Source organism: Schistocerca piceifrons, chromosome 3 (assembly GCF_021461385.2).
Source record: "Schistocerca piceifrons isolate TAMUIC-IGC-003096 chromosome 3, iqSchPice1.1, whole genome shotgun sequence".
Classification (NCBI taxonomy): Eukaryota; Metazoa; Arthropoda; class Insecta; order Orthoptera; family Acrididae; genus Schistocerca; species Schistocerca piceifrons.
This window is the reverse complement of record NC_060140.1, coordinates 31,601,831-31,627,931: the sequence shown is the minus strand read 5'-3', so window position 1 is coordinate 31,627,931 and position 26,101 is coordinate 31,601,831. Positions and strand designations below refer to the sequence as shown.

The 26,101-nt window shown below is 44.1% G+C and overlaps 1 protein-coding gene and 1 non-coding gene across 2 annotated transcripts in view; both read left to right on the top strand.

Annotated features, from left to right (window-relative positions):
• The window catches only part of LOC124789485 (GTP-binding protein GEM-like), a 461,064-nt gene that overhangs the window by 176,329 nt on the left and 258,634 nt on the right, over positions 1-26,101 (top strand). The gene's annotated exons all lie outside the window — the stretch shown is intronic.
• Positions 12,973-13,047, top strand: Trnas-cga. The gene has a single exon. It is a non-coding gene; the product is annotated as a tRNA-Ser (tRNA).

Sequence of the window (26,101 nt, the reverse complement as noted above, 5' to 3'; positions counted from 1 at the left end):
AACGGCCACCGCTCTAACCTTTACGAAAGATCTTTGTTAAAAGCTTCCCTAATACACTGTCAAACATGTGACCACAGGGTTGTCATAAGTAATTATTGTTGGTCACGAACACTACATTTGTCACGAATGATAGAAAACAGGGTTCAAAATAAAGTCAGATGTAGGCCTGGGAATTCTTGCTACCAGCGAGGCGGACGTGACTGGACGTAGCCTACGTGTAATGTTTACTCTGCTAACAAGAGCGGACTATGCCACATCATGAGGCTCAAGAGACATTACAAGCCGCAACCTTTGGACACAGCGAACATACTGGCGTACGGTCTGTTCGTCACGTAGGCCCCACGTACTGCCACGTGACGCACACGAAATGCTTGAGAGTACTGGAAACTTCTACAAGTGGTGCCGGGTGCATTACCGCCTATAAAAAGGCTAGCCACCACAGTGTTGGGGCAGTCAGATATGGTTTAGCTGCAGTTATGATGCTGTGAGACTGTAGGGCAGTGCTGCGTAACCATGAGGGGACTTAGACCCATTTCCATGTAGCCAACACTTACTCTGGTGCGTCCTCCTCTGCTATGTTGGGACTTAGACTCAGGGAGCTATGAGAAGTTACACTACTAACAAGGGAACCTCCCCATCGCACCCCCCCCCCCCTTTCAGATTTAGTTATAAGTTGGCACAGTGGATAGGCCTTCAAAAACTGAACACAGATCAATCGAGAAAACAGGAAGAAGTTGTGTGGAACTACGAAAAAAGTAAGCAAAATATACTGAGTAGTCCATGTGCAAGATAGGCAGCATCAAGGATAGTGTAAGCCCAGGAACGCCGTGGTCCCGTGGTTAGCTTGAGCAGCTGCGGAATGAGGAGTTCTTGTTTCAAGTCTTCCCTCGAGTGAAAAGTTTAATTTTTTATTTTCAGACAATTATTATCTGTCCGTCCGTCAGTCCGATGCGATCACTTTTTTGGGAGTGATTATCACATCCACAAGAAAACCTAAATTGGGCAAGGTAGAAGAATCTTTTTACCCATTCGCCAAGTGTACAAGTTAGGTGGGTCGACAAGATATTCCTGTCATGTGACGCACATGCCGTGACCAGTGTCGTATAGAATATATCAGACGTGTTTTCCTGTGGAGGAATCGGTTGACCTATGGCCTTGCGATCAAATGTTTTCGGTTCCCATTGGAGAGGCACGTCCTTTCGTCTACTAATCGCACTGTTTTGCGGTGCGGTCGCAAAACACAGACACTACACTTACTATAGTGAACAGAGACGTCAATGAACGAACTAACAGATCATAACTTTGCGAAAATAAAGTAAGTAAACTTTTCACTCGGGGGAAGACTTGGACCAAGGACCTCTCGTTCCGCAGCCGTTCATGTTAACCACGTGACCACGGCGCTCCTGAGCTCACACTGTCCTTGATGTTGCCTATCTTGCGCATGGACTACTCAGTTTGTATATTTTGCTTACTTTTTTCATAGTTCCACACAACTTCTTCCTGTTTTCTCGACTGATCTGTGTTCAGTTTTTCAAGACCTATCCACTGTGCCAACTTATAACTAAATCTGAGGGGGGGGGGGGGGGGGGGTGCGATGGGAAGTTTCCCTTGTCAGAGCCATTTGAACCATTTTCTACTGAACTTTTTTCATGGAAGTTCTGATGCTGGTGAGGTTACCGACTGGACATGGAATTGTTCTTGTTCTTTTTATCCTGCTCACAGCCATTCAAGCTGTTCTTTGTGTGTACTAAAGACCGAACAACTTCGGTAGCACACAAACAAGGGAGGATATTGCATTTTAATAGAGCTAACGTTCGTATTCGTAAACAAACTGTGTGGTGTGCGCGGCAGGTGTCTCGACAGCTGCCACTGGGGAGCACTGTCGGCGCAAATCACGTTGAGGAGCACGTCACGTCCCGTGTGATGGTGCAGCCCATTCTAGCTCGCTTTTGAGTGTGCGCCAGCCACATTCAGAGCGCTTCACGACGAGAAAGGCGTCCCGTGTGAGGAAGGCCCTAGGTTAACAGAAGAACTGTAGCAGCAGGAACGCCATCCAGCGCCAAAGTTAAAATAAAACGGATTTGCCAAATCAGTGCACCCGGCACAGCAGGATGAACGCTAAGACAGGAAGACAGGGACGGAGTTGTGGTTGCCTTACTTACTGAGCCACCTGATACAGCTGTGACATCTTTTCATCGGCTGGAATGTCATCGTTACGGCGGCCGGGACTCATTAGAAAGGAAACAGGGCGGCAGACGGTGTTGTCAGGAGAAACCAACAACGAACAATCGACGCAGTTACTGAGGGTCGTGTTTTATTCTGCTCAGCACCCTCCGTGCGCCCCCCGGCACCACCTGAAGGCTACCCCCCTCCCTCGTTAGCAGAGAAAAACTTTTCCACCTAACCAGACTTTCACTTGCAGATGTTTCCCGCTACGACAACCCCCGGAGGAGGAGAATAAAAAAAGGTAAAAAAGAGCGCAAATTCCCCGGTAACTGGGCTTCGTCCGCCCATCGCTTTTCCCATTTCTGCCAGCTCACATATTTGACGACGCTTCCCCCATCTGCGTTGCTCTTGAAAGTGTTGAGGTGAGAACTGCGCCGCGCCTGCTTGCCTCTGTACGATGTCATCAGACGGTATCTTTTCCACATAGCTGGTTTTTTTTATTACTGCTGACGTAGTTTATTTGCCTGCAGGACTAACTGGTTATAACTCATTTCGTTTATTTTCTTGCAAATTTCGAACAAAGGACAAGACTGTTCATCTTGTTGGTAAATCGATATATTATGAAGAAGTTCGAAGGTCGTCGCTGTAATTCAGGAATTCAAAAACGGAGCGGCGAAAGTAACTGTGCTTGTGTACCCCTAACATCCTGTATGGTTGGGTACTGCTTTGTTTGCAAGACATTTTGTTACTTGTGCGTGACATTAACTGTATTAACAGGCAAAGCGAGCTGATGACCCGGATAAGGCGGCAGCACATTCGTGGTTGGATTTACTCATTCAGACATTCGGACTTTGACTGTGTTACCAAGAATATTCCCCAACGGATTGTTAATATAGAACAGCAAATTTAAACAGTGTGAGTACACAAAACGGTTGGGGATGTTGCCTAACTGATTAGGAGAGCGTGCCTACGGGTCATCACTAGACCTCGGACTTTTAGATTCGAAAAATCTTAAATTAGGTACTTAACATGTGTTTTGTCACAAAAACAGGTGATAAAAATCAGAAAATAGGTGACCAACATCTGACATTTTATTGCCTAGAAACATAAAGAGATTGACAGAAATCCACATCATAAGAGGGAACACCTAGAACCGCAGCGGACGGAAAACAGAGCAGCAACGCTCCAGCAGGTCGCAGGGAATGGGCGCGGACCACAGAGGAAGCGCCTGCAGCCGTTGGTGGAGGGGGAAGGCCATAGGCATAAATACTGGACCAGATCCATTCGAGGAGCAGTCTCAGGTCGCACCTGATGAAGGTTACGAGCTACGTGACCGAAATATCGTGCAAGTACGACGCTGATATCCGGCAGAACACCCGACAACCACAGGACATTGGCTGGCATAGGAACAATAGCTATTGTGGTAGTAAATAGCCACAGCTGTGTAGGGAAAGAATCAGAGATCCAGGCGCTAACAGAAAGCACTCAAGTAAAAATCCTTACAAATACTGAAAGCTGGCTAAATCCGCAATAAGTTCAGCCGAAAATTTTGCAAAGGACCTGATGGTGTACAAAAAGGACAGATGAAATACAGTTGGTGGTGGCGTGTTTGTTGCTGTTAGAAGTAGAGTATCTTGTAGCTAAATTGAAGTATATAAGTGATTTGGTGTGGGTAGATGTTACGCTTGTCAGCCGGAATAAATTAATAATTGGCGCTTTTTACCGACCTCACTCCTCGGATAATACAGTTGCTCACCAGTTCAAAGAAGACTTAAGACTCATTTCAAATAGCTACACTACTCATACAATTATACTTGATGGTTCAAAATGGTTCAAATGGCTCTGAGCACTATGGGACTTAATTTCTGAGGTCATCAGTCCCATAGAACTTAGAACTACTTAAACCTAACTAACCTAAGGACATCACACACATCCATGCCCGAGGCAGGATTCGAACCTGCGACCGTAGCGGTCGCGCGGTTCCAGACTGGAGCGCCTAGAACTGCTCGGCCACACTGGCCGGCGCCCTTGATGGTGAACTCAATCTACCCTCGATGTGTTGGTGAAATTACATGTTTAAAGCCGGTGGTAGGCATAAAACATCGTACGAAATCTTACTAAACCGTTTCTCCGAAAATTGTGTGGAACACTTACTTGAGGAGCCCAATTTCAGAGTAAATTGTTGCGAAAGTTTACCCGACCTCTTACAAACAAATAACCACGAACAAATAGGGAATATTACGATGGATACAGGGCTTAGTGACCACAAGGTCATTTTAGCGAGACTGAATATCGAAACACCCACACCCTCCAAAAATAAACTCAAAATGCATCTGTTTAAACAAGTAGATAAAAATGCACTTGACGGATACCTAAGTCTCTTCCAGTCTGACTGTGTAAGGGTAGACCAGATGTGACTTACAATGAGAGAAATAGTATTTACAGCAATGGAGAGATTTATACCAAATATATACAAATAAAAATGTAAATTTTCGTTTGTTCAAAATCGTAAATCTACGAAAATTATTCACCAGTTACTTTGAAATTTTGACACAGTGTTGTATTTGCCAACAGCGTATTTCTCCTACTGGAGCGCCATATGGCATATAAATTTATTTATAGAATAATGAAGCGGATACCATGTTAGCAAAAACCTCATGTTCGTCTGTTCAAACTCTTAAACCTCCGAAATTTCATCACTGATTCCTTTGAAATTTTGATGGTACGATAAATAATTATGTAATTATATACACTGAACCACAAAAGAAATTGGTATAGGCATGCGTATTCAAGTACAGAGATACGTAAACAGGCAGAATATGGCGCTGCGGTCGGCAACGCCTATATAAGCACCAAGCGTCTGGCTCAGTTGTTAGATCAGCTATTGCTGCTACAATGGCAGGTTTTCAAGGTTTAAGTGAGTTTGAACGTGGTGTTATAGTCGGTGCGCGATCGATGGGACACAGCATCTCCGAGGTACCGATGAAGTTGGGATTTTCTGTACGACCATTTCGCTAGTATACCGTGAAAATCAGTAGTCCGGTAAAACATCAAATCTCCGACATCGCTTCGGCCGGAAAAAAATCCTGCAAGAACGGGACCAGCGACGACTGAAGAGACTCGTTCAATATGAAAGAAGTGAAACCCTTTCGCAAAATGCTGCAGATTTCAGTGCTGGGCTATCAATAAGTATCAATGTGCGAACCATTCAACGGAATATCATCGATGTGGGCTTTCGGAGTGGAAGGCCCACTCGTATACCCTTAATGACAGCATGACACAAAGCTTTGCGCCTCGTCTGGGCCAGTCAACACCGACATTGGACTGTTGATGAGAGGAAATATGTTGCCTGGTCGGACGAGTCTCGTTTCAAATGGTATCGAGCGGATGGAAGTGTACGGGTATGGAGACAACCTCATGAATCCCTGGACCCTGCATGTCAGCAGGCGACTGTTGAAGCTGGTGGAGGCTCTGTAGTGGTGTGGGGCGTATGCAGCTGGAGTGATACGGGACTTCTGATACGTCTAGAAACGACTCAGGCAGCTGACACGTACGTAAGCATCCTGTCTGATCACCTGCATCCATTCATGTCCATTGTGCATTCCGAGAGACTTCAGCAGTTCCAGCAGGACAATGCGACGCCCTACACGTCTAGAATTGCTACAGAGTGGCTCCAAGAACACTCTTCAGGATTTAAATTCTTCCCCCGGCTACCGAACTCCCCAGACATGAACTTTTTTGAGCATATCTGGGATGCCTTGGAACGTGCTGCTCAGAAGAATTCTGCACCCTCTTGTACTCTTACGGATTTCTGGACAGCCCTGCAGGATTCATAGTGTCAGTTCCCACCAGCACTACTTCAGACATTAGCCGAGTTCATGCCACGTCGTGCTGCGGCACTTCCGTGTGCTATCAGGGGCCTTACACGATATTAGGCAAGTGTACCAGTTTCTTTGGCTCTTCAGTGTAGATATATATTTATGTACCATATGATGCCTCCGTAGGTATATGAAAAACCACATTACAATGGAACGTTGTGTCAAAATTTCAAAGCTATCCCTGAAGAACTTTAGAGGTTTAAGATTTTGAACAAATGAACATTTGTCTCTTTATAAATAAAAATGTAAATTGTCGTTTGTGCAAATTCTTAAATCTTCGGAAGTTCTTCACCAATTGATTTCAAATTTTGACACAACGCTGCATTCGAATACACACACACACACACACACACACACACACACAATGTAGTCAGCAAATAGGAAAGTTGTGTTTATGGCTTATTGGCTTGTGATTAGAATACTGCTTCGGAAGGTGAATTTGCAATTACAATAACCAAGGCCCAAGGTCAGAGAGAGAGAAGGAATAGGAGAAGAACTGGACGTATGAGTAAATGGTCATACAGAGCGGAAAGGAGGAGACGGAGAGAGAGAGAGAGAGAGAGAGAGAGAGAGAGAGAGAGAGAGAGAGAGAGAGAGAGAGGTGATGGGGATGATATTTGGTTTCTTGGGCGCTGAATTGCGTGGTTGTCAGCGCCCATAAAAATTCCCAATATTTTCACAGTTCAGTCTCCCCACATTCCTCGAATGATGATTAAATGACGTGAGTAATACTGACCCAGACCAGGACGGGAATCAAACCTGGACCCCGTGACCCAGAGACAGCAGCGCCACCCACTAGACCACAAGGTGTGGATTACAGAGAGAGGTGGAAAGAAAAGTTGGAGAGGGGTGGGAGGGGAAGGAAGAGATGGACAGAGAAGAGTAGAAGGTGGTGATAGACAGATGGAAAGAAATGGAGCGAGAGGGAAGGAGGAGGAGATGGACAGAGATGGAGAAAGGGGGAGAAGCAGGTTAAGCCGTCTATCCAATTAAAAATTTCTTAGACATTACCATACGCAGAATCAACAACAAACATAATTTTGGAATTTCCAGGAAATCTACAGCCACATTACAGCCATTCACATCAACTCCAAGGACAAACTCAGCTACACACAGGAACTAAATACAGTACACCAAATAGCCACAGAGAATGGGTACAACACACAAGTGATAAACAAACTGAAAACAAAATTAAAAAACAAATGAAAAGAGGACAAACCATCAACAAATCACCAGCCACAACAGAGAACCAAGAACACAAACTCCAGACAAAAATAGGGTATTACAGGGTGTATACGACCGTGGACAACCGGGAGATCCGGGAAAAACCCGGGAATTTTTTCATCCGGGAGAAAACCGGGAAAAACCCGGGAATTTTTTAGTATTCCGGGAAGTTTTCATTGTTTTTGAACTCAGTTAAATTTTTGTAATTTTGACTGGCAAGAACCGATACTCTAACAAAGGATATTACTTTATACCGCTATTTCAGAATAATACTGCAACAATAAAACATGAACGAGAGAAAAAACGAAAATAAAACTTAAATTGCAAAGAAAATGAGCCATATACAGCAACAAAACACAGTGCTCATACAAGCGTCTGCCAACAGCAAAATGTGTCAAAGGCTTTAGGAAGACTATGCAATGTTCCGTAACAAGTTGCCTTCGATGAGCGTGACGTCACAACTGTTTACATTAGATTCGTTTTAGCAGTTACGAGCGGGATCATGCGCATGCGCAGTTGAGTAGTACCTTCTCCGCTCCTGGCTACAGAAATGTGTCTGTTGGCTGTGTAAGCAGTCGCAGCAAGCAGCTAGATGCTACCGGGAAAAATTTTACTGGAGCGCCCAAGTTGCCAGATTCATGCATGCGCAGCAGGTCCAGATCTAGGAGGGGGAGGGGTGTGGCTCTGAGCACCATGGGACTTAACATCTAAGGTCATCAGTCCCCTAGAACTAACCTAAGGACATCACACACATCCATGCCCGAGGCAGGATTCGAACCTGCGACCGTAGCAGTCGCGCCGGTCCGGACTGAGCCGCGAGACCACCGCGGCCGGCAAGGGGAGGGGTGTGGGCAAATTCATATTCTTGAGGGGGAAAAACGTTGTTTCACAAAGCGACTAGCATCCAGCGCACTTAACTCTATCGATTATTCATATGACTTTGAAACGCATCCCTGTCGCTTTTTGAACACATTATAAGTTGATTTCTGAGTGAATCGTAAGTTAATTTGTGAATCCGTGCATAGTGTACGTGATGTCTCTGTCAGGGCAATCATCGTCGCATGTAGAAACAAACTTTCCTACAGACAAAAGGGGCTATACTAGCTGAGCGGAGTAAGGCCGAACGGATGAATGCCAACCGCGGTCTGATTGTGTGGTTGATTGGGTTTGCGAATGATGAACGTTGTTATAATTACTAGCTAAATCCATAGATTTAGACTACAGGAGTGGAAATAAACGAATAACAGGTCAGAAAGATTACGTATTACCTTCTCGGTGTATCTAAGAAACTGAGATTTTGACAGAAAATTTTTGGCCAGATCGCTATACTAGTAAGGGCCAGTTGTACAGTCCCCGGCTAGTAGCCGCTTTAAGTTCTATTCTGGAAGAAGCGCGGAAAACGCGTTGTACGAACATGTAATAACGCCTAACCGGAGAATAATCGCGGGATAACTAAACTGGTGATTCTGGCAGAGTTAGTGGAGTTAACCTGCGAATAAGCTTTGATACTGGCAGGAATAGTTACAGAATTAGTGATAACAAGACTGTCTGTTAGAACGAGGAAGGAGAAGAAACGGGGACATCACATAAATTATGGAACAATATGACGATTACAAATTTGCATACAAATTTCGTACTACTACTTTTCGATCTCATACTTGAGAAACTGGAGCGTATGAATGAAGTGTGAAACTATTTCCTAACGTAAGGCTTTTAGCTTGTGGTAGGCCTAATAGGCATTTGATACTGATACTTTGTGAACTATGTTCTGTCGTTACATAAAAGATCGTCGGCCTACTTAACTGGTAATATGGACATACAAATGTGCACTTTAAATGTGCACATTTTAGCATGGGTCTCGAAATTCCGATGCTCTTGGAGTATCCTCTGATGTCTAGTTTCTTGTATGACATAATGTACGATCTTTTAATGTTTTACACGTACGAACATACGGGCTCCCTACGACATCGTAGCTGCGCAAGCGCCGTGACGCCTGTCATCTGGCGCCCTCTGGCAGCTGCGGAAACGAACCTATTTCTAACAGGTCGCGGGAAAATATTCCGAATGGTGGTTTGAAAAGCGTTACCATCAAGGTACCATTCTGGCCGTTACAACGGAAGTATGTGCGATAATCTACGATGAATTTCTTAAATCTTAGAGCGTTTGACTCTCATTTAAAAATCAATTCTTTGATGACGAGCCATTTAGATGAATTTCGAGCCCAGAAGATCAGACATTTAAGTCATTATTAAAAATTTTACGATCACATTTGTGTGATATGTCTTAAATTGTAATATGCGCATAAAAGACCAACATTGTATGTGAAAGCTTTGCGTTTCGTATAGAAACACAATGTGTATTAATTTAAACCATTAACTTTTTCTGTTTGTGCGTTCGCGGTAGTTAACAGTGATGTTGCTATTGGCTGATTACATCACGTGTCCTGAGCTCTGAATACCCGCTGTCATTGGCTGGCGAGATCACGTGACAAGAGCTATGACTGGTCTACAAAAGCTTCGGAAAGTAACATGCGGTGTTTGATGGAATTCGAATTTATACTTCCGTAATACGAAAATATGCAGCGTGCATGTCGCTGCACATCAAAGATCTTTCCAAAACGCGTGTTTTCCCCTGTGTTTTGTTTTATAAAGCGCCGAGAAATTCTACTCCCGCGTTAAAATCATAATCATTCAAAGGACTTACACAGTTCCGAGAGAAAATATACTGTCAGTTAACAGGGAAAAAGTGTGTTTTCACTCGGGATAAAGTGTATTTTTAACCGGGAAATCCGGGAGAAATCCGGGATTTTTTTTTCCTTGTCCACGTATACACCCTGTACTAGGAACACCTTACAAAGAGTACAGCATGGCATATACTAACATACAGTAACAAAAATGTCCACAAAGTGGGAAGCATAGTGAAGAAGCAAGGGCTACAAATATCGTTCCGCACACATAACACAGTACAGGAGAATCTAAGACCACCTCTGTAGGCAAATTCTTCAAAGCTGGAATATATCAGTTAACCTGTAGTTCATGCCAGTCGGTCTACATAGGCCAAGAATGCAGAAATTTCAAAACGAAGTACTCCGAACACCTCAAAGCCCCAAGAAGTGATAGTACACACACAACCTTTGTAGACCATCTAATACAAGAAAACCGCCAACCAAAAAATATGGAGACTGATCTTCAGATTCTCAGAGAAAGCAACAGTCTCTATCAAAAACTCTCAATACAGGAGAATTACACATAGAAAAAGCAATAATACAGGGAAAGAGAGTCCTTGAATGAAAATACAACACTGTTTGGAACACTCAATGAACTATACAGAGGCGACTCCCCACAAAAAAACATAAGTCAAACAAACCATAAAAAAGTATATAAAACAGACTTATGTTTTCTTGGTTCCCACCCCCACCTCTCTCTCTCTCTCTCTCTCTCTCTCTCTCACACACACACACACACACACACACACACACACCCTTCGCAGCAGCCACGCTACCCAAGTTCTGACGAAACATTCAAAATTAGCGCCACAACAAACGCAAGACCAACGATGAACAAGTGAGCAACGACAATAACATAGCACCTCTCACTGAGTATGTTGTCAGAAGTGTCTGCTCCGATCACATTTCGCCACATTTTGTGAAAGTGTGTTAGGTGAAGCAATGAGCGGAAATTTGTGAAAAACTGAGTGAAAACAATGTACTAAATAGCAGTTGATCGAGAGACGAACTAGAGACACGAAACAGGACGAAAAATATAAGTACAGAAACGTTCATGACCTCTACTCTCCAAACAAAATACGCAATAATTTTCTTCATGACTAGTTTGCACATGACATGCTGTCAAAAAAAAAAAAAAACCTGACGAAAACGAACACTTAAACCGGTGTATAATAATACAGTTCAGTTAGTGATGCAATTTTAAGGTGTGTCTAAACAAAACAAAGCAAATTGCACATATCGTAATTCTTAGGCCTATAGCAGTTAAATTATTGTAAATGTGATATTGCGCTTTACAGAAATAAAAATTTAACCCACTGAAGACGACACACTGGTGTCCAACCATGTCTTGGTAAATACAAAAATAAACTAATTATGTTTGCATAAGGCTGATTTTCAAAACAACCCAGTTTTTAAATCACAAACAAGGAACAACAAAAAGAGGAGCTTCAAACCTTAGTAAAATTAGTATGTCCAATTCTCACACATATTAGAAAGATGTCCATTCTCTTTTCTTTTTTCCCATTTAACTAGACTGAACCATAGCTGCGAGTGGCCAGGAACACGTACTACGTTAATAACAGACTGAACCGACTACCTATGGTACACAAGAGAGATCAGAACACTGCTGCAGAAGCAACGAAAATAGCACGCCAGATTTTAAAGAACACAAAATCCCCAGGACTGGCGAAGTCTTACATAAGCTCTAAATTTAGCGCGAACTTCAATGCGAGACGCTTTTAATAGTTTCAACAATGGAACTTTGTCTGGATATTGCAGAAAATCCAAATAGATTATGATCGCATGTAAAGTACTCCAGCTGCAAGACACAACCAATACTACTTTTACCGATGACAGTACCACCGAATTGGAATTATTAAATACAGTGTTCCGAAATTTCTTCACCACAGAAGACGAATTACGTATTCCAGTATAAGAATCAAAAACTGCTGCCGGCTTGAGTGACGTGCAAGCAGATATCTTCGGTTAGCAAAACAGTTTAAATCACTTAATAAAAGCAAGTCCTTCAGCCAGATCGTATACGGATGAGATTCGTTTCAAGATATGCTGATGTAATAGTTCCATAGTTAACAATCATATTCAGTCAATCACTCGACGAAAGATCCGTACCTATAGACTGGAAAGTTGCACAGGTCACACAGTTACTCAAGAAAGGAAACAGGAGTAATACGATGAATTGTACATCCATAACGCTGACGTCGACTTGCAGTAGGATTTTCCAACATATGCTGTGTTCGAACATTATGGATTACGCTGAGGAAAATGATTCGTTTACACACAGCCAGTACGGATTCAGTAAATATTGTTCTTGTGCAACAAACCTGGCTCTTTACTCTCTCGAGTGCTCTCGACTGGCGATTTCAAATTGGTTCTATATTTCTACGTTTCCATAACGCTTTTGACTCTATTCCTCACAAGTGACTTTTAATGATATTGCGTACCTATGGAGTATAGTCTCAATACTGCGGCTAGATTTGTAATTTCCTGTCAGAAAGGTCACAGTACGTAGTAACTGAAGAAGCGTCTTAGAGTAAAACAGAAGTGATACCTGGTGTTCCCCGAGGAATTGTTATACGCCCATTGCTGTTCATAATCTACATAAACGAAGTAGGAGGCAATGTGAGGAAGCTGTCTTAGATTTTTGCAGATGATGCCGTCATTTACCTTTCAAAAAAGTCATCAGAAGATCAAAACCAATTGGAAAATGATTTACAGAAGATACCTGGCAGTCGCCCGTAAAACTTTTAAAAGTGTAAGGTCTCCCAGATGAGTACCAAAAGGAATCCATTAAATTTCGCTCAAATGATGAAGCGCACAAAACTAACTCTATTCTACGAAATACCTAGGAATTAGAGTTGTGGTCAACAAATGATCACATAGATAATGTTGGGGGGGGGGGGGAGAGAAGAGGGGGTGGGTGGAAGGGAGGCAATAAAAGACTGGGCGGGGCGCGAGTCGTGCTTGGGTAGCTCAGTTGGTAGAGCGCTTGCCCGCGAAAGGCAAAGGTCCCGAGTTCGAGTCTCGGTCCGGCACACAGTTTTAATTTGCCAGGAAGTTTCATATCAGCGCACACTCCACTGCAGAGTGAAAATCTCATCCTAAAAAGACTGCGTGTTATTGGCAGAACACGTAGAAGATGCAACAGGTCTACGAAAGAGAATGGTTACGCTGCGCTTGTCCGCCATCTGCTGGAGTACTGCTGTGCAGTATGGAATTCTTACCAGGTTAGACTGACGGAGGACATCGAAAAAATCCACAATAGGGCAGCTCGTTTTATATTATCGCGAAATAGGAGACGCAGTGCCACTTACATCATAAGCGAATTGGGATGTCTATCAATGAAACAAAGGCGTTTTTCATTACAACGAGATCTGTCTACGAATTTTCAGTGACAAACCTTCTCCTCTGAATATGAAAATATTTTGTTGACACCTACATATATTGTTGATGACGATGACTGCAATAAAATAAATTACAGCTCGCACGGAAAGATTTAAGTGTTCGTTTTACACGTGCGCTATTGGAGACTGGAACGATAGAGAAATAGTGTGAAAGAGGTTCGATGAAGCCTTTGCCAGGCACTTAAGCCTGATCTGCAGAGTACCCGTGTGGATACAGACGTGAAAAAACATACTGTTGTTTTAACAATATCGTGTTTCTTGTACTAGATTGAGCCATGTTGTTATTGACGGTATTCCCGCGAATGACGTGCCTTCACTCACAAGTGGGTTTAGCTTCTATTGAAAGGTGAAAGTACACTACTGGCCATTAAAATTGCTACACCAAGAAGAAATGCAGATGATAAACGGGTATTCATTGGACAAATATATTATACTAGATCTGACATGTCATTACATTTTCACGCAATTTGGGTGCATAGCTCCTGAGAAATCAGCACCCAGATCAACCACCTCTGGCCGTAATAACGGCCTTGATACGCCTGAGCATTGAGTCAAACAGAGTTTGGATGGTGTGTACAGTTTCGGCTGCCCATGTAGCTTCAACACAATACCACATTTCGTCAAGAGTAGTAACTGACGTATTGTGACGAGCCAGTTGCTCGGCCACCATTGACCAGACGTTTTCAATTGGTGAGAGATCTGGAGAATGTGCTGACCAGGGCAGCAGTCGAACATTTTCTGTATCCAGAAAGGCCCGTACAGGACCTGCAACATGCGGTCGTGCATTATCCTGCTGAAATGTAGGGTTTCGCAGGGATCGAATGAAGGGTAGAGCCACATGTCGTAACATAACTGAAATGTAACGTCCACTGTACAAAGTGCCGTCAATGCAAACAAGAGGTGACCGAGACGTGTAACCAGTGGCACCCCATAACATCACGCCGAGTGATACGCCAGTGTGGCGATGACGAATACACGCTTCCAATGTGCGTTCACCGCGATGTCGCCAAACACGGATGCGACCATCATGATGCTGTAAACAAAACCTGCATTCATCCGAAAAAATTACGTTTTCCCATTCGTGCACCCAGGTTGGTCGTTGAGTACACCATCGCAGGCGCTCCTGTCTGTGGTGCAGCGTCAAGGGTAACTGCAGCCATGGTCTCTGAGCTGACAGTCCATGCTGCTGCAAACGTCGTCGAACTGTTCGTGCAGATGGTTGTTGTCTTGCAAACGTCCCCATGTGTTGACTCAGGGATCGAGACGTGGCTGCACGATACGTTACAGCCATGCGGATTAGATGCCTGTCATCTCGACTGCTAGTGATACGAGGCCGTTGGGATCCAGCACGGCGTTCCGTATTACCCTGCTGAACCCACCGATTCCATATTATGCTAACAGTCATTGGATCTCGACCAACGCGAGCAGCATTGTCGCGATACGATAAACTGCAATCGCGATAGGCTACAATCCGACCTTTATCAAAGTCGGAAACGTGATGGTACGCATTTCTCCTCCTTACACGAGGCATCACAACAACATTTCACCAGGCAACGCCGGTCAACTGCTGTTTGTGTATGAGAAAACGGTTGGAAACTTTTCTCATATCAGCACGTTGTAGGTGTCGCCACCGGCGCCAACCTTTTGTGAATGCTCTGAAAAGCTAATCATTTGCATATCACAGCATGGTCTTCCTGTCGGTTAAATTTCGTGTCTGTAGCACGTCATCTTCGTGGTGTAGCAATTTTAATGGCCAGTGGTGTAGTTTCACTTTTAATTATTTAGCAACGTTTTTAAGAACCTGACACTGTAGCGACATCTAGCGACCATCATGTGCAGTACTCCACCGGCTAGTTCGTCGCCTTCAATTCAAAGTCATTTGCAGTGCGTCACCGTGATGTTTTTCCGATTATTCCCTTGCTTATTTCCGACAAAATGGCGAGTACTAGGAAACTGAAACTATCCCAGGAGAATTCTCGATGTGTCTGAAAACTCAGTTTGATACTCCTTCGTTATTCGTTTGTCACTTGTGTGTCCGGAGAATAGTCAGGAATCGCGGCTGTTCCGCTTTCCCTTCATTTATGGAGGTGGTGGACGTAGTCACCTAGCCAGACTTGTGTTTGCCCTTCCATAATGTAGAGTACGATCTTTCCACTCCAGTAAGCAACGACACTGCTTCGCGACGGGGTTGATGCGTCGGTGTTATTGCTTACCTGTTAAATAGTGCACAGAGTACATACTGCGTTATGCTATTCACCGCGGGGGAGGCGATGGTACAAGGGAGGTAACCGTGCGTGTACACTGACGTCACACTGTACTGTTGTGATACTGCGCTGTTCGCCGAGAAGCCGTACAAAACAACCGATATGACGTGATATAAACAAACAGTCACACAGTACGAGTTTATTCGTCGCGCGTGAGGTTTGACGCCGGTGCCACATCATAAATTATTTGGCGTTGTACCTGTTCCTAAAAAGTAGGTACACCCTCGAAAATGAAGCGTACAAACAGCGGCCAAACTGAAATTTCTGGATTTCTGGATGACATTTTAATGAACGGTTTCTTGGCTTTCGGTGCGTGCATCGCAATAAACATTTATCAACTTGTAAGTAGTTCAGAGACTGAGCTTCATTGACAGCTGGATGGAAAGCTCCTCAAGGAAGTTCCTGTCAAATATTCTGCAATACGAAGCATACGCACTAACGCACGCTCTAACCCATGGTTTATATCACACGCTTAGTAACCTCCCCACTATATTTGGTTCTCTATGTGACATATCCCAACTTTTCCTCCCTCTCTTTAAAGTCTACGTTTTACAAAACCATCTGTCAACAAACCGGTATTCAGCTTAGACTCGTACGCTAACCTCTTACTAACAGAACGTAATTTGAACTTAACTCCAACTGATCTGAATGCAATTTGTCTTTATATTAAAACAATTATATGTCTTTATATTAAAACAATTATCTGCCCCTATAAATATTTCCACTTACTTCGCAAAAAAAATGGCTCTGAGCATTATGGGACTTAACATTTGAGGTCATCAGTCCCCTAGAACTTAGAACTACTTAAACCTAACTAATCTAAGGACAGCACACAACACCCAGTCATCACGAGGCAGAGAAAATCCCTGACCCCGCCGGGAATCGAACCCGGGGACCCGGGCGTGGGAATGTTCAGAGATGTTACTAAACCCGAACAAAGACGTAAACAATCATGCATGAGCAGCGCCTAGTAGACGGAGGAAGTCTGACAGCCGATCAGTTCGTGATTCCACCAGGAAGGAGGTACACGGCTCGTGTTGTCTTTAGTTCAACCATGCCTAGACGGTCAATACCGCGGTTCGATCGCGTCCGCATTGTTGACTTTGTGCCAGGATGGGCTCTTAACAAGGGATGTGTCCAGGCGTCTCGGAGTGAACCAAAGCGATGTTGTTCGGGCATGGGGGAGATACACAGAAACAGTCGATGACATGCCTAGCTCAGACCGCCTAAGGGCTACTACTGAAGTGGATGACCGCTACCTATTGATTGTGGCTCGGAGGAACCCTGACAGCAACGCCACCATGTTGAATAATGCTTTTCGTGCAGCCACAGGACGTTGTGTTACGACTCAAACTGTGTGCAATAGGTTGCATGTTTCGCAACTTCACTCCCGACGTCCATGGCGAGGTCCATCTTTCCAACCACGACACCATGCAGTGCGGTACAGATGGGCTCAGCAACATGCCCAACGAACCTATCAGGATTGTCATCACGTTCTCTTCACCGATAAGTGTCGCATATTCCTTCAACCAGACAATCGTCGGACACGTGTTTGGAGGCAACCCGGTCAGGATGAACGCCTTAGACACACTGTCCAGCGAGTGCAGCAAGGTGGAGCTTCCCTGCTGTTTTGGGGTGGCATTTTGTAGGACCAACGTACGCCAGAGGTAGTCACGGAAGGCGCCGTAACGTCTGTACGATACCTGAATGCCACCCTCCGATTGATAGTGCAACCATATCGACAGCATATTGACGAGGCATTCGTCTTCCTGGACGACAATTCGCGCCCCCATTGTGCACATCTTGTGAATGACTTCCTTCAGGATAACGACATTGCTCGAGTAGAGTGGCCAGCATGTTCTCCAGGTATGAACCCTATCGAATATGCCTGGGATAGACTGAAAAGGGCTGTTTATGGACGACGTGACCCACCAACGCCTTTGAGGAGTGGGATAATCTGGACCAACAGTGCCTTGATGAACTTGTGGATAGTGTGCCTCGACGAATACAGGTATGTGTCAATGCAAGAGGACATGTTGCTGGGTATTAGAGGTACCGGTGTGTACAGCAATTTGGACCACTACCTCTGAAGGTCTCGCTATTTGGTGGTACAACATGCAATGCGTGGTTTTCATGAGCAATAGAATGGCGGAAATGATGTTTACGTTGATCTCTATTCCAGTTTTCGAAATCGAGGTGATGGAAAACTTTTTTTGGTGTGTGTGTATCTTAAGGCATGACTCAGGGAAGTGGTGTGGTCTTTCAGCTCTGAGCAAGTTAAGTAGCTGACAGAAATCATTTCTAGCTGCGTAGTGCTGCAGTCTTACACCAAACTCCTTCTCTTCAAAACATAACATTATTCAAAATTCATTTTCTCTTCACTTTCTAGTACAGCCATCTTATTCATCATTGATGTCCTTTACAGTATTCTTCATCTAGCAGATACAAAGTCAACACAGCACTACTGACTACGTCCCTCGCCTACCACACTTCAACTAAAAATGTATCAGACTGCGTTGAGACAAAGACTGTGCCACGACAAGAGCAGAGATTGTTTAGCAGTAACGTGATTTGCTCCCTCTCTCTCTCTCTCTCTCTCTCTCTCTCTCTCTCTCTCTCTCTGACGTACGCATCGATAACATGAAAAAACCAAGATGACATGACCACTTTACAGTATGTGATTTTAGTATAAAGGATGTGCGATATACATCATTGGCCAATAAAATCGCTACACCACGAAGATGACGTACTACAGACGCGAAATTTAACCGACAGGAAGAAGATGCTGTGATATGCAAATGATTAGCTTTTCAGAGCATTCACACTAGGTTGACGCCGGTGGTGACACCTACAACGTGCTGACATGAGGAAAGTTTCCAACCAATTTCTCATACTCAAACAGCAGTTGACCGGCGTTGCCTGGTGAAACGTTATTGTGATGCCTCGTGTAAGGAGGAGAAATGAGTACCATCACGTTTCGGACTTTGATAAATGTCGGATTGTAGCCTATCGGGATTGCGACTTATCGTATCGCGACATTGCTGCTCTCGTTGGTCGAGATCCAATGACTGTTACCAGAATATGGAATCGGTGGGTTCAGGAGGGTAATACGGAACACCGTGCTGGATCCCAACGGCCTCGTATCACTAGCAGTCGAGATGACCGGCATCTTATCCGCATGGCTGTAACGATCGTGCAGCCACGTCTCGATCCCTGAGTCAACACATGGGGACGTTTGCAAGACAACAACCATCTGCACGAACAGTTCGACGACGTTTGCAGCAGCATGGACTGTCAGCTCGGAGACCATGGCTGCAGTTACCCTTGACGCTGCGCCACAGACAGGAGCGCCTGCGATGGTGTACTCAACGACCAACCTGGGTGCACGAATGGCAAAACGTCATTTTTTCGGATGAATGCAGGTTCTGTTTACAGCATCATGGTGGTCGCATCCGTGTTTGGGGACATCGCGGTGAACGCACATTGGAAGCGTGTATTGGTAATCGCCATACTGGCTTATCACCGGGCATGATGGTATGGGGTGCCATTGGTTACACGTCTCGGTCACCTCTTGTTCGCATTGACAGCAGTTTCATTTCAGATGTGTTACGACCCGTGGGTCTACCCTTCATTCGATCCCTGCGAAACCCTACATTTCAGCAGGATAATGCAGGACCGCACGTTGCAGGTCCTGTGCGGGCCTTTCTGGATACAGAAAATGTTCGACTACTGCCCTGGCCAGCACATTCTCCAGATCTCTCACCAATTGAAAACGTCTGGTCAATGGTGGCCGAGCAACTGGCTCGTCAAAATACGCCAGTCACTACTCTTGATGAACTGTGGTATCATGCTTTGCCTGTACACGCCATAAAAGCTCTGTTTGACTCAAAGCCCAGGCGTATCAAGGCCGTTATTACGGCCAGAGGTGGTGATTCTGGGTACTGATTTCTCAGGATATATGCTCCCAAATTTCGTGAAAATGTAATCACATGTCAGTTCTAGTATAATATATTTGTCCAATGAATACGCGTTTATCATCTGCATTTCTTCTTGGTGTAGCAATTTTAATGGCCAGTAGTGTAACATAGACGCTCAGTCGGCAAGTATCGCGTGTAGATGACGGCAAGGTACGCTTTGCAGGCACGGTGCTCTGTAAGCGGCTGGCGCGGCTGGACACGTGACACTAATGAAGAACGTGGCTTCAAGTGGCGACCTACACAACGTGTTTTTAAAATATTTCTTATCATTGTGTTTATATTCGGCACACCTTCCGAAAGACGAAAATCGAATTTCGGAAATCGTATCTCGCTGTCATGTTTAGATGTTAAGGCCTGAAGCGGATTTTCTAGCCCAGCTAGATATGGCGTCTGGAAACCAGCTGATCCAGTTTCTTATTCAGTCAACACAATCGTTATTTCTCTTCACTTGAATACTACAGGTTGACAGCTTCATGCTCCGTCTAATATTTATGCTCCTCCTTCACTGCACAATAAGTCGGTATTAACTGAATACGCTGAAAACACAACGTAACTTGACAATCCAAGCACGTTTCAAAACCGGTTGGAATCGAAAATCTATTGAGGAATTGGAAAACTGACAACTAGAAGCGGATTTCCAGAATCGATTTTGAATTGTTTACATGACCACCCAGAAGCGGTATTGAGAAATCAGTTTACGTAATCTGGTTTTGGGAATCCCGTATAAACGGAATGAATCTGACAAGAGGTAGTAGTGGTCAGAAGTGGAAACAAGTCCTGTAAACGAGTCGAGAAACCAATACTATTCACTATACGGGCCATTTCACTTGTTCTGTGAACGATCGGGTACTCAGTGTAGATGGCTGTCATCCGGGCGACGTTCACCGCTAATGTCTTTTTGGTTGTGTACATCTCAGTACTTAGGCCTCTGATGGTAACGCAGTTGTCAGACGTAGCACTAACTTGAATCCGCCACAAGAGCCGTTCCGCACGTACTTTTCTGAGGCGATGCTTCCATCAGAAAGAGATTAACGATCCACGGGGCGCGACCAGGGTAATAAGTGTAAATGAGTCCTAATGTTCCACGCTGGTAACCAACGGCATTAAACGAGAGTCGCGTCTCATTTACGCCGAGCTACAACTTCAACGCAGCGTTATACGTCAAAAAACGTTTAGCATGTTGATCGAGCGACTTGCAGTCACGGAATTCTTCGGAAGAAGAACACGCGGTCACTTTAAACCTAACGCAGCTCATCGCGTTCGCTGCGTTGGGAGGCGCGGGTGTTCAGAAGAGAGAAGACTGTTCTCGCACAAGTGTGAGTAGAATTGGAGAGGTTGGAGGTACCAACCAGTTCTACAGTATCAGTCGCTTTATTCGCATCATAGCGCGTGCACACTGTCACAACCGTAGGTCCACTGTGCCGCATGTTCAGTGCTGCCAACAGGTCTTAAGACGGAGCGCTGAAGACCTGCAGTCCACAGCTTTACGGACGGGGTACACACACAGGGATTATCTGTGGGCAGATGCAAGTGTTCGAACGACGCGTTCATACGGCAAGAAAACTAAGCAACTATCTTTCGCTTATCACAGGTAAAGCAAACAGTTTATAATTTCGAATGTGTCAAAATATTATTCATTTTAATATTATGGGTTGCAAATAATTTTGTGTATGTAATGTTCAGTTTTTATTATCATGGCACGCCTGTTTTTCCTACTGTGTTGTTATTTACTCTCCTAATCGTTTGACTTTGCTTCGCCACAGCAGTATGTAAGATTTCGTTTTTATTAATTTTTCTGTACTTATAATGACATGTTTAAAATCAATTTTTTCGTGTCGAAATTCCTACATTGCTGTTATTTTACCTATTTAAATGTCCGTTGCATCATTACGTAGAACGTTTGGTTGTTTTTACACTGCCAGTTTCAGACTTCTGTATTCGATGTAAAAGCGGAAACCGGTCTTGGACCACAATAAAAACTTTTCAACAACTGGAGAGGGTATTCAGTCAGTTCAGTACACAGCAGGCGGTGCTGTGCAGACGTGGAGAAGCTAACAGGGCATTGCGCTACCTGGCATGCCTCCCTTGCAAATTTTTTTTTTTTTTTCATCAGTCTACTGACTGGTTTGATGCGGCTCGCCACGAATTCCTTTCCTGTGCTAACTTCTTCATCTCAGAGTAGCACTTGCAACCTACGTCCTCAATTATTTGCTAGACGTATTCCAATCTCTGTCTTCCTCTACAGTTTTTGCCCTCTACGGCTCCCTCTAGTACCATGGAAGTCATTCCCTCATGTCTTAGCAGATGTCCTATCATCCTGTCCCTTCTCCTTGTCAGTGTTTTCCACATATTCCTTTCCTCTCCGATTCTGCGTAGAACCTCCTCATTCCTTACCTTATCAGTCCACCTAATTTTCAACATTCGTCTATAGCACCACATCTCAAATGCTTCGATTCTCTTCTGTTCCGGTTTTCCCACAGTCCATGTTTCACTACCATACAATGCTGTACTCCAGACGTACATCCTCAGAAATTTCTTCCTCAAATTAAGGCCGGTATTTGATATTAGTAGACTTCTCTTGGCCAGAAATGCCTTTTTTGCCATAGCGAGTCTGCTTTTGATGTCCTCCTTGCTCCGTCCGTCATTGGTTATTTTACTGCCTAGGTAGCAGAATTCCTTAACTTCATTGACTTCGTGACCATCAATCCTGATGTTAAGTTTCTCGCTGTTCTCGTTTCTACTACTTCTCATTACCTTCGTCTTTCTCCGATTTACTCTCAAACCATACTGTGTACTCATTAGACTGATCATTCCGTTCAGCAGATCATTTAAATCCTCTTCACTTTCACTCAGGATAGCAATGTCATCAGCGAATCGTATCATTGTTATCCTTTCACCTCGTATTTTAATTCCACTTCTGAACCTTTCTTTTATTTCCATCATTGCTTCCTCGATGCACAGATTGAAGAGTAGGGGAGAAAGGCTACAGCCTTGTCTTACACCCTTCTTAATACGAGCACTTCGTTCTTGATCGTCCACTCTTATTATTCCCTCTTGGTTGTTGTACATATTGTATATGACCCGTCTCTCCCTATAGCTTACCCCTACTTTTTTCAGAATCTCGAACAGCTTGCACCATTTTATATTGTCGAACGCTTTTTCCAGGTCGACAAATCCTATGAAAGTGTCTTGATTTTTCTTTAGCCCTGCTTCCATTATTAGCCGTAACGTCAGAATTGCCTCTCTCGTCCCTTTACCTTTCCTAAAGTCAAACTGATCGTCACCTAGCGCATTCTCAATTTTCTTTTCTATTCTTCTGTATATTATTCTTGTAAGCAGCTTCGATGCATGAGCTGTTAAGCTGATTGTGCGATAATTCTCGCACTTGTCAGCTCTTGCCGTCTTCGGAACGGTGTGGATGATGCTTTTCCGAAGGTCAGATGGTATGTCGCCATACTCATATATTCTACACACCAACGTGAATAGTCGTTTTGTTGCCACTTCCCCCAGTGATTTTAGAAGTTCTGGTCGAATGTTATCTATCCCTTCTGCCTTATTTGACCGTAAGTCCTCCAAAGCTCTTTTAAATTCCAATTATAATACTGGATCCCCTATTTCTTCTAAATCGACTCCTGTTTCTTCTTCTATCACATCAGACAAATCTTCACCCTCATAGAGGCTTTCAATGTATTCTTTCCACCTATCTGCTCTCTCCTCTGCATTTAACAGTGGAATTCGCGTTGTACTCTTAATGTTACCACCGTTGCTTTTAATGTCACCAAAGGTTGTTTTGACTTTCCTGTATGCCGAGTCTGTCCTTCCGACAATCATATCTTTTTCGATGTCTTCACATTTTTCCTGCAGCCATTTCGTCTTAGCTTCCCTGCACTACCTATTTATTTCATTCCTCAGCGACTTGTATTTCTGTATTCCTGATTTTCCCCGAACATGTTTGTACTTCCTCCTTTCATCAATCAATTGAACTATTTCTTCTGTTACTCATGGTTTCTTCGCAGCTACCTTCTTTGTACCTATGTTTCCCTTCCCAACTTCTGTGATGGCCCTTTTTAGAGATGTCCATTCCTCTTCAACTATACCGCCTACTGCGCTATTCCTTATTTCTGTATCTATAGCGTTAGAGAACTTCAAACGTATCTCGTCATTCCTTAGTACTTCCGTATCCCACTTCTTTGCGTATTGATTCTTCCTGACTAATGTCTTGAGCTTCAGCCTACTCTTCATCACTATTATATTGTGATCTGAGTCTATATCTGCTCCTGGGTACGCCTTACAATCCAGTATCTGATTTCGGAATCTCTGTCTGACCATGATGTAATCTAATTGAAATCTTCCCGTATCTCCCGGCCTTTTCCAAGTGTACCTCCTCCTCCTCTTGTGATTCTTGAACAGGGTATTCGCTATTACTAGCTGAAACTTTTACAGAACTCAATTAGTCTTTCTCCTCTTTCATTCCTTGTCCCAAGCCCATATTCTCCTCTAACCTTTTCTTCTACTCCTTCCCCTACAACTGCATTCCAGTCGCCCATGGCTATTAGATTTTCGTCCCCCTTTACATACTGCATTACCCTTTCAATATCCTCATACACTTTCTCTATCTGTTCATCTTCAGCTTGCGACGTCGGCATGTAAACCTGAACTATCGTTGTCAGTGTTGGTCTGCTGTCGATTCTGATTAGAACAACCCGGTCGCTGCACTGTTCACAGTAACACATCCTCTGCCCTACCTTCCAATTCATAACGAATCCTACACCTGTTATACCATTTTCTGCTGCTGTTGATATTACCTGATACTCATCTGACCAGAAATCCTTGTCTTCCTTCCACTTCACTGACCCCTACTATATCTAGATTGAGCCTTTGAATTTCCCTTTTCAGATTTTCTAGTTTCCCTACCACGTTCAAGCTTCTGACATTCCACGCCCCGACTCGTAGAACGTTATCCTTTCGTTGATTATTCAATCTTTTTCTCATGGTAACCTCCCCCTTGGCAGTCCCCTCCCGGAGATCCGAATGGGGGACTATTCCGGAATCTTTTGCCAATGGAGAGATCATCATGACACTTCTTCAACTACAAGCCACATGTCCTGTGGATACACGTTACGTGTCTTTAATGCAGTGGTTTCCATTGCCTTCTGCATCCTCATGTCGTTGATCATTGCTGATTCTTCCGCCTTTAGGGGCAATTTCCCACCCCTAGGACAAGAGAGTGCCCCGAACCTCTATCCGCTCCTCCGCCCTCTTTGACAAGGCCGTTGGCAGAATGAGGCTGACTTCTTATGCCGGAAGTCTTCGGCCGCCAATGCTGATTATTTATCAAAATTTAGGCAGTGGCGGGGATCGAAGCCGGGACCGAAGACGTTTTGATTATGAATAAAAGACGCTACCCCTAGATCACGGGTACAGCGCCCACCTGCTATTGCACTAACATAATACCTGATTTTTGCGTTTATTAAAACTGATCTTTGTTATACATGTCGTTGGAGACTTGTTCCGCATCCTCAGTCTTTCGGACTTTGATTACATTTACTCCTTCATTTAACCCACTGATTAGAATAATTTTTGCAGGATACTTGACTTTTTTAAAATTTGCTGAGCCTTTCAAATTCTGTTTTTAGCTTTTTCGAAGCACCCTAAGTCTACTTCGTTTTGGGTATAGATGCTTTTGGCCTATTTTCTCAGCCATTTTTCCGAGGAGGTTATCTGAATCAAGGCTAAATTCATATTCGTGTTACAACAGTATTAGAGTAAGAGCATATAAACGAAGATGAAGAAAATTAAACGTGGCCTTGTGAGACGAACGATCCCGATATTCGCTTTAAGTGATACACACAGGCCGGCCTGAGTGGCCGAGCGGCTCTTGGCGCTTCAGTGAGGAACCGCGCGACCGCTACGGTCGCAGGTTCGCATCCTGCCTCGGGCATGGATGTGTGTGATGTCTTTAGGTTAGTTAGGTTTAAGTAGTTCTAAGTTCTAGGGCACTGATGACCTCAGATGTTAAGTCCCATAGTGCTCAGAGCCGTTTGAACCATTTGATACACACAAGCAAAGGAGTTCGTAATGGAAATGCATCAGGACCATATGAGATACCTATAATATTCTACAAAGATTATGTTAGAGAACTTGCCTTCTTCTACTTGCAGTTTATCGTACATCGCTAGAGCAACGAAGGGTGCCTAGCGACTGGTAAAAAAGTGCGGCTCATTCCCGTATAATGAAGTGCCGCAGTACAGGTGGACGTAATTACAGACATACATCTTTGACCTCATTCTATTTTAGAATTAGGGAACGTTTTTTTGCTCAAGAAATATGACACTTTTGGATAACGATGATCTTCCCAATAAAAATCAACATGGATTCCGTAAGCAGAGATCTTGAGAAACTCCGCTCAGTGGGATTCATAGCGGCGCTCAGGCAGCGCCGCGTT